The sequence below is a fragment of the Mus caroli genome, unplaced genomic scaffold, assembly GCF_978045245.1.
Source record: "Mus caroli unplaced genomic scaffold, Mus_caroli_1 scaffold_7, whole genome shotgun sequence".
Classification (NCBI taxonomy): Eukaryota; Metazoa; Chordata; class Mammalia; order Rodentia; family Muridae; genus Mus; species Mus caroli.
The window spans coordinates 107,310,808-107,320,450 of record NW_028227262.1 but is presented as its reverse complement, the minus strand read 5'-3'; positions in this window follow the sequence as shown (position 1 = coordinate 107,320,450).

The following is a 9,643-nucleotide window of genomic DNA, read 5'->3' as shown; positions in this document are numbered from 1 at the left end:
GTGGTCTGATAGGATACATGGGACAATTTCAATATTTTTGTATCTGTTGAGACCTGTTTTGTGACCAATTATATGGTCAATTTTTGAGAAGGTACAATGAGGTGCTGAGAAGAAGGTATATCCTTTTGTTTTAGGATAAAATGTTCTGTAGATATCTGTTAACTCCATTTCTTTCATAACTTCTGTTAGTTTCACTGTGTCCCTGTTTAGTTTCTGTTTCCATAATCTGTCCATTGATGAAAGTGGTGTGTTGAAGTCTCCCACTATTATTGTGTGAGGTGCAATGTGAGCTTTGAGCTTTACTAAAGTGTCTTTAATGAGTGTGGCTGCCCTTGCATTTGGAGCATAGATATTCAGAATTGAGAGTTCCTCTTGGAGGATTTTACCTTTGATGAGTATGAAGTGTCCCTCCTTGTCTTTTTTGATAACTTTGGCTTGGAAGTCGATTTTATTCGATATTAGAATGGCTACTCCAGCTTGTTTCTTCAGACCATTTGCTTGGAAAATTGTTTTCCAGCCTTTCACTCTGAGGTAGTGTATGTCTTTTTCCCTAAGATGGGTTTTCTGTAAGCAGCAGAATGTTGGGTCATGTTTGTGTAGCCAGTCTGTTAGTCTATGTCTTTTTATTGGGGAATTGAGTCCATTGATATTAAGAGATATTAAGGAAAAGTAATTGTTGCTTCCTTTTATTTTAGTTGTTAGAGTTGGCATTCTGTTCTTGTGGCTGTCTTCTTTTTGGTTTGTTGAGGGATTACTTTCTTGCTTTTTCTAGGGCGTGATTTCCATCCTTGTATTGGTTTTTTTCTGTTATTATCCTTTGAAGGGCTGGATTCGTGGAAAGATAATGTGTGAATTTGGTTTTATCGTGGAATACTTTGGTTTCTCCATCTATGGTAATTGAGAGTTAGGCCGGGTATAGTAGCCTGGGTTGGCATTTGTGTTCTCTTAGTGTCTGTATAACATCTGTCCAGGCTCTTCTGGCTTTCATAGTCTCTGGTGAAAAGTCTGGTGTAGTTCTGATAGGCCTACCTTTATATGTTACTTGACCTTTCTCCATTACTGCTTTTAATATTCTATCTTTATTTAGTGCATTGGTTGTTCTGATTATTATGTGTCGGGAGGAATTTCTTTTCAGGTCCAGTCTATTTGGCGTTCTGTAGGCTTCTTGTATGTTCATGGGCAACTCTTTCTTTAGGTTTGGGAAGTTTTCTTCTATAATTTTGTTGAAGATATTTGCTGCCCCTTTAAGTTGAAAATCTTCATTCTCATCAACTCTTATTATCCGTAGGTTTGGTCTTCTCATTGTGTCCTCTATTTCCTGGATGTTTTGAGTTAGGATCCTTTTGTGTTTTGTATATTCTTTGATTGTTGTGCCGATGTTCTCTATGAAATCTTCTGCACCTGAGATTCTCTCTTCCATCTCTTGTATTCTGTTGCTGATGCTCACATCTATGGTTCCAGATTTCTTTCCTAGGGTTTCTATCTCCAGCGTTGCCTCAATTTGGGTTTTCTTTATTGTGTCTACTTCCCTTTTTATGTTTTGTTCATTTCCATCACCTGTTTGGATGTGTTTTCCTGTTTTTCTTTAAGGACTTCTACCTGTTTGGTTGTGTTTTCCTGTTTTTTTTTTTAAGGACTTGTAACTCTTTAGCAGTGTTCTCCTGTATTTCTTTAATTGAGTTATTAAAGTACTTCTTGATGTCCTCTACCATCATCATGAGATATGCTTTTAAATCCAGATCTAGCTTTTCAGTTGTTTTGGGGTGCCCAGGACTAGGTGGGGTGGGAGTGTTGCGTTCTGATGATGATGAGTGGTCTTGATTTCTGTTAGTAGGATTTTTACGTTTGCCTTTTGCCATCTGGTAATCTCTGGAACTAGTTGTTATAGTTGTCTCTAGTTAGATCTTGCTCCTCAGGTGATTATGTTAGCCTCTATCAACAGACCTGGGGGCCTAGCTCTCTCCTTAATTTCAGTGGTCAGAGTACTCTCTGCAGGCAAGCTCTCCTCTTGTAGGGAAGGTCCCCAGATATCTGGTGTTCGAACCTGCCTCCTGGCAGAAGTTGTGTTCCACTCACCAGAGGTCTTAAGATCCCATGAAGGGTCCTGTGAGGACCTTGGGGGTGTCTGAAGACTCCCCGGACCAGGAACCCTGGTGCTGCAGTGGACTGGAAGGGATCAGGCCAAGTTCTGCTTCCTTAATTAATGCAGTCTCAGGTCCCGTGCAATTGGATTGAAGCAGACGCTGTGTTCCACTCACCAGAGGTCTTAGGATCCCATGAGGGATACTGTGTGGATCCTTTCGGGTGTCCAGAGACTCCCTGGACCAGGCACAACGGTGCTGCAGTGGACCGGAAAGGACTTGTGCCCCTGATCAGGCCGGGTTATCTGCTTCCTTAATTAATGCAGTCTCAGGTCCCGCGAGATTGGATTGGAGCAGACGCTGTGTTCCACTCACTAGAGGTCTTAGGATCCCGTGGTGGATTCTGTGTGGGTCCTTTCAGGTGTCCAGAGACTCCCCGGACCAGGAACAATGGTGCTGCAGTGGACCTGAAGGGACTTGTGCCCCTGATCAGGCCGGGTTATCTGCTTCCCTGGTTAATGCAGTCTCAGGTCCTGAATGATTGGATTGGAGCAGACGCTGTGTTCCACTCACCAGAGGTCCTAGGATCCCATGAGGGATTCTGTGTGGGTCCTTTCGGGTGTCCGGAGACTCCCGGGACCAGGAACCCCGGTTCTGCAGTGGACCGGAAGGGCGTATTCTTTTGTTTTAGGGTGAAATGTTCTATAGATATCTGTTAAATCCATTTGGTTCATAACCTCTATTAGTTTTACTGTGTTACTGTTTAGTCTCTGTTTCAATGACCTGTCCATTGGTGAGAGTAGGGTGTTGAAGTCTCCCACTATAGGGTTCAATGTGTGTTTTGAGCTTTAGTAAAGTCCCTTTTATGAACTTGGATACTCTTGCATTTGGGGCATAGATGGTCAGAACTGAGACTTTCCCTTAGTGGATTTTCCTTTTGATGATATGAAGTGTACTTCCTTATCACACATGATAACTTTTGGCTGAAAGTCTGTTTTATTGGATATTAGGATAGCAACTCCAGCTTGTTTCCTGGGACCATTTGCTTAGAAGACCTTTTTCCATCCTTTTACTCTAAGACAGTGTCTTTCTTTGCTTTGAAATATGTTTCTAAGCCGGGCGTGGTGGCGCACGCCTTTAATCCCAGCACTCGGGAGGCAGAGGCAGGCGGATTTCTGAGTTCAAGGCCAGCCTGGTCTACAAAGTGAGTTCCAGGACAGCCAGGGCTACACAAAGAAACCCTGTCTCGAAAAACCATAAAAAAAAAAAAAAAAGAAATATGTTTCTAGTATGCAGCAAAATGCTGGATTGTTGGGTATAGTAGCCTGGGCAGGCATTTGTGTTCTCTTAGAGTCTGCATGACCTCTGACCCGGTTCTTCAAATAGTATCTATCAATCCAGCCCTACAGAGGATCTAGAAGGAAAACTCCAACACAAGGGAGGTACCTACATTGAAGAAAAGACAAGATATTAAGTATCTCACAACAAATCCCAAAGGAAAGAACCACAAACACATAAAGCTACCTACAAAAACGAACATATCAGGAACCAACAGTCATTTGTCTTTAATATCTCTCTGTTTTCCAACTGCTCTCAATACAGCAGATCCTCTGGATGGGTTCAGGATATGATGTCTCCAGGGGAGCAGACTAGCTAGCAGTCTGCCCCAGTAGAAAGGACCAGGCAGAAGGGAAGGGGTATTTGGCTAGGGGTGGGAGAAGAATTGGGTGCTGATGGGTTCCAAGTCCACTTGGCTCCCAACGGCAGCTGTGGAACTTCCAGCGGTTTCCTCCCAACTTCTCTGAGTACAGCAGATCTCCTGGGCTGGTTCAGGATATTGTGTCTCCGGGAGAACAGCAACACTCCTCTATGTTAAAAAAAGTCTTGGAGGGATCAGAAATTCAAGGCCCATACCTAAACATAATAAAAACAATTTACTGCAAACCAAAAGCCAAAATCAAATTAAATGGAGAAATACTTGAAGCAATCCCACTGAAATCAGGGACAATACAGGATGCCCACTCTCTCCATATCTAGTCAATATTATACTTGAATTTCTAGCTAGAACAATAAGATAATAAAGAGATCAAGGGGATAATATTTGCAAAGAAAAAATAAAAGTATCAGTATTTGCAGATTATATGATAGTATACATAAGCAACTCTAAAAATTCTACCAGAGAAATTCTCCAGCTGCTAAACAACTTCAGCAAAGTGGCTACATCCACTATAAAAACAAATTCAAAGAGAAAACACACATAATCATCTCATTAGATGCTGAAAAACCATTTGGCAACACCCCTTCATTTTAAAAGTCTTGAAAAGATCAGGAATTCAAAAAAACACTCCTAAACATAATAAAAGCAATATATAACAAAACAACACCCAACATCAAATTAAATGGATTTAAACTTGAAGCACTTCACTAAAATCAGGGAGAAGACAAAGCTACCCACTCTCTCCCTATCTATTCAATATAGTACTTGAAGTTCTAGCTAGTACATTAGACAACAAAAGGATATCAAAGGAATAGAAATTGGGAAGGAAGAAGTTAAAGTGCTGAGGTTGTGCCTCCGCCTGAGGAGAGTTCTGAGAAACATGGGAATGGAAACAGCTTTAATTCAATAGTAACTTGGAGTCAGTAGTAGATGCAAGCTGCTATTTCAGGTACTCTCTATGTTCCCTGATGATTCTTTATTCTTTAATCTTCATCTTAATACAAAGTCATTATTCCTTCCAGAGAGCCTGAACACAGTCTTTTATTTACTAAAGCTACATCATAAAGACTTTGAACATTGTTAGTAATTAACAAGAATTCCTAAATTTACATAAACTCTATAAATCTGGGATCAAAAATCTCAGCCCCCATTTCCTTAGAGAAGAACCAAGCACAAAGCAAAAAAACACATTTCCTTTTAGCTTTACACAGCCTTTTCCTTATGGGTAGCTGGGCACAACTTCTGGTTTTCTGGTACAGCAGAGAGCAATCTTTAATAACTGCTTCCATGTCAGAACAGAAAAATGACAAACTACTAAAGTTAAAATAATTCCTTACAGAGTTTTGAATTTATGTAAATAAAACAGTAAAAAAAAAAAGAACCTCTGGTGGAATCACCATGCCTGACCAAAAGATGTACTACAGAGCAATTGTGATAAAAAAAACTGCATGGTACTGGTATAGTGACAGACAAGTAGACAAATGGAATAGAATTGAAGACCCAGAAATGAACCCACACACCTATGGTCACTTGATCTTTGACAAGGGAGCTAAAACCATCCAGTGGAAAAAAGACAGCATTTTCAACAAATGGTGCTGGCACAACTGGTGGTTATCATGTAGAAGAATGCAAATTGATCCATTCCTTTCTCCTTACACTAAGGTCAAATCTAAATGGATTAAAAAACTCCACATAAAACCAGAGACACTGAGACTTATAGAGGAGAAAGTGGGGAAAAGCCTCAAAGATATAGGCATGGGGAAAAATTCCTGAATAGAAGAGCAATGGCTTGTGCTGTAAGATCGAGAATTAACAAATGGGACCTCATGAAACTGCAATGCATCTGTAAGGCAAAAGAAAACGTCAATAAGACAAAAAGGCCAACAACAGATTGGGAAAGGATCTTTACCTATCCTAAATCAGATATGGGACTAATATCCAATATATAGAAAGAACTCAAGAAGGTGGACTCCAGAAAATCAAATAACCCCATTAAAAAATGGGGCTCAGAGCTAAACAAAGAATTCTCAAATGAGGAATACAGAATGGCTGAGAAGCACCTGAAAAAATGTTCAACATCCTTAATCATCAGGGAAATGCAAATCAAAACAACCCTGAGATTCAACCACACCAGTCAGAATGGCTAAGATCAAAAATTCATGTGACAGCAGATGCTGGTGAGGATGTGAGGAAAGAGGAACACTCCTCCATTGTTGGTGAGATTGCAAGCTTGTACAACACTCTGGAAATCAGTCTGGCGGTTCCTTAGAAAATTGGACATAGTACTACCGGAGAATCCCACAATACCTCTCCTGGGTATATATCCAGAAGATGTTCCAACTGGTAAGAAAGACACATGCTCCACTATGTCCATAGCAGCCTTATTTATAATAGCCAGAAGCTGAAAAGAACCCAGATGCCCCTCAACAGAGGAATGGATACAAAAAATGTGGTACATTTACACAATGGAGTACTACTCAGCTATTAAAAAGAATGAATTTATGAAATTCCTAGACAAATGGTTGGACCTGGAGGGCCTCATCCTGAATGAGGTAACCCAATCACAAAAGAACTCAAATGATATGTTCTCACTGATAAGTGGATATTATCCCAGAAACTTAGAATACCCAAGATATAAGATATGATTTGCAAAACACATGAAACTGAAGAAGAACAAAGACCAAAGTGTGGACACTTTGCCCCTTCTTAGAATTAGGAACAAAACACCTATGGAAGGAGTTACAGAGACAACGTTTGGAGCTGTGACAAAAGGATTGACCATCTAGTGATTGCCATATCCAGGGGTCCATCCCATAATCAGCCTCCAAACGCTGACACCATTGCATACACTAGCAAGATTTTGCTGAAAGGACCCTGATATAGCTGTCTCTTGTGAGACTATGCCGGGGCCTAGCAAACACATAAGTGGATGCTCACAGTCAGCTATTGGATAGATTACAGGGCCCCCAATGGAGGAGATAGAGAAAGTACCCAAGGAGCTAAAGGGGACTGCAACCCTATAGGTGGAACAACAATATGAACTAACCAGTACCCCGGAGCTCTTGTCTCTAGCTGCATATGTATCAAAAGATGGCCTTGTTGGCCATCACTGGAAAGAGAGGCCCCATTGGTCGTGCAAACTTTATATGCCCCAGTACAGGGGAATGCCAGGGCCTAAAAGTGGGAGTGGGTGGGTAGGGGAGTGGGGGGGAGGGTATGGGGAACTTTTGGGATAGCATTGGAAATGTAAATGAGGAAAATACCTAATAAACATATTTTTTAAAAAGTTATCTCTCTTTAGTGTCTTTCCCGGCATCTTATCTTCAATTCTTCAATCAGCTAAAAAGACAGAGTGCTAACTTTTATATGCTTCTGCACCATATTTCAATTTTTTTGTTTTGCCTTTTTTATTAGATATTTTCTTTATTTCAAACGCTATCCCGAAAGTTCCCTATACCCTCCTCCCAACCCTACTCTCCTACACATGCACACCCACATCTTGGCCCTGGCATTACTCTCTACTGGGTCATATAAAGTTTGCAAGACCAAGAGGCCTCTCTTCCCAATGATAGCTGACTAGGCCATCTTCTGCTACATGTGCAGCTAGAGACACGAGCTCAGGGAGTACTGGTTAGGTCATATTGTTGTTCCACCTATAGGGTTGCAGACCCCTTCAGCACCTTGGGTACTTTCTCTAGCTCCTCCATTGGGGGCCCTGTGTTCCATCCTATAGATGACTGTGAGCATCCACTTCTGTATTTGCCAGCCACTGGCATAGCCTCATACGAGACAGCTATATAAGGGTCCCTTCATCAAAATATTGCTGGCATATGCAATAATATCTGAGTTTGGTGGCTGATTATGGGATGGATCGCCTGGTGGGGTAGACCCTGGATAGTCCATCCTTTCGTCTTAGCTCCAAACTTTGTCTCTGTAACTCCTTTCAGGAATATTTTGTTCCCTATTCTAAGGATGAACGAAGTATCCACGCATTGGTCTTCCGTCTTCTTGATTTTCTTGTGTTTTGTATCTTGGGTATTCAAAGTTTCTGGGCTAATATCCACTTATCAGTGAGTGCATATCAAGTGACTTCTTTTGTGAATGGGTTACCTCACTAAGGATGAAATCCTCCAGATATATCCATTTGCTCAAGAATTTCATAAAATCATTGTTTTTAATAGCTGAGTAGTACTCCATTGTGTGAATGTACCACATTTTCTGTATCCATTACTCTGTTGAGGGACATCTGGGTTCTTTCCACCTTCTAGCTATTATAAATAAGGCTGCTGTGAACATAGTGGAGCAAGTGCCCTTATTACCAGTTGGAATATCTTCTGGGTATATGCCCAGGAGAGGTATGGCTGGATCCTCCGGTAGTACTATGTCCAATTCTCTGAGGAACTGCCAGACTTATTTCAAGAGTGGTTGCACAAGCTTGCAATTCCACCAGCAATGGCAGAGTGTTCCTCTTTCTCCACAGCCTTGCCAGCATCTGCTGTCACATGACTTTTTGATCTTAGCCATTCTGACCTGAAGTGAGGTAGAATCTCAGGGTTGTTTTGATTTGCATTTCCCTGATGATTAATGATGTTGAACACTTTTCAGGTGCTTCTCAGCCCTTCAGTATTCCTCACTTGAGAATTCTTTGTTTAGCTCTATACCCCATTTTTAATGGAGTTATTTGAATCTCTGGAGTCCAGCTTCTGTAGCTCTTTGTATCTAGTTCTCTATCAGATTTAGGATAGGTAAAAATCCTTTCCCAATCTGTTGGTGGCCTTTTTATCTTATAGACAGTGCCTTTTGTCTTACAGAAGCTTTGCAATTTCATGAGGTCCCATTTGTCAATTCCTGATATTACATCACAAGTCTTTGCTGTTCTAATCAGGTATTTTTCCCCTTTGCCCATATCATCCAGGCTTTTCCCCACTTTCTCCTCTATAAGTTTCAGTGTCTCTGGTTTTATGTGGTGTTCCTTCATTCACTTAGACTTGACCTTAGTACAAGGAGATAAGAATGGATCAATTCCCATTCTTCTTAAATGATAACCACCAGTGTGCCAGCACAATTTGTTGAAAATTCTGTCTTTTTACAAGTAGATTGTTTTAGATCCCTTGTCAAAGATCAAGGGACCATAGGTGTGTGGGTTCATTTCAGGGTCAATTCTATGCCATTGATCTACATGTCTGTCACTATACCAGTACCATACAGTTTGTATCACAATTGCTCTGTAGTACTGCTTTAAGGCAGGCATGGTGATTCCACCAGAGATTCTGCTAACACTGAGAAGAGTTTTTGCTATCCTAGGTTTTTTGTTATTCCAGATGAATTTGCAAATTGCCCTTTCTAACTCAGTGAAGAATGAGTTGGAATTTTGATGGGGATTGCATTGAATCTGCAGATTGCTTTCGGCAAGATAGCCATTTTCACTATATTTGATCCTGCCAATCCATGAGCATGGGAAATCTTTCCATCTTCTGAGATCTTCTCCCATTTCTTTCTTCAGAGACTTGAAGTTCTTATCATACAGAGCTTTCATTTCCTTAGTTAGAGTCTTGCCAACTTATTTTATATTATTTGTGACTATTGTGACAGGTGTTGTTTCCCTAATTTTTTTCTCAGCCCATTTATCCTTTGTGTAGAGAAAGGCCATTGATTTGTTTGAGTTAATTTCATATCCAGCTACTGCACTGAAGCTGTTTATCAGGTTTAGGAGTTCTCTGGTGGAATTTTTAGGGTCACTTATATATACTATCATATCATCTGCAAATAGTGATATTTTGACTTCTTCCTTTCCAATTTGTATACCCTTGATCTCCTTTTGTTGTCGAATTGCTCTGGCTAGGAA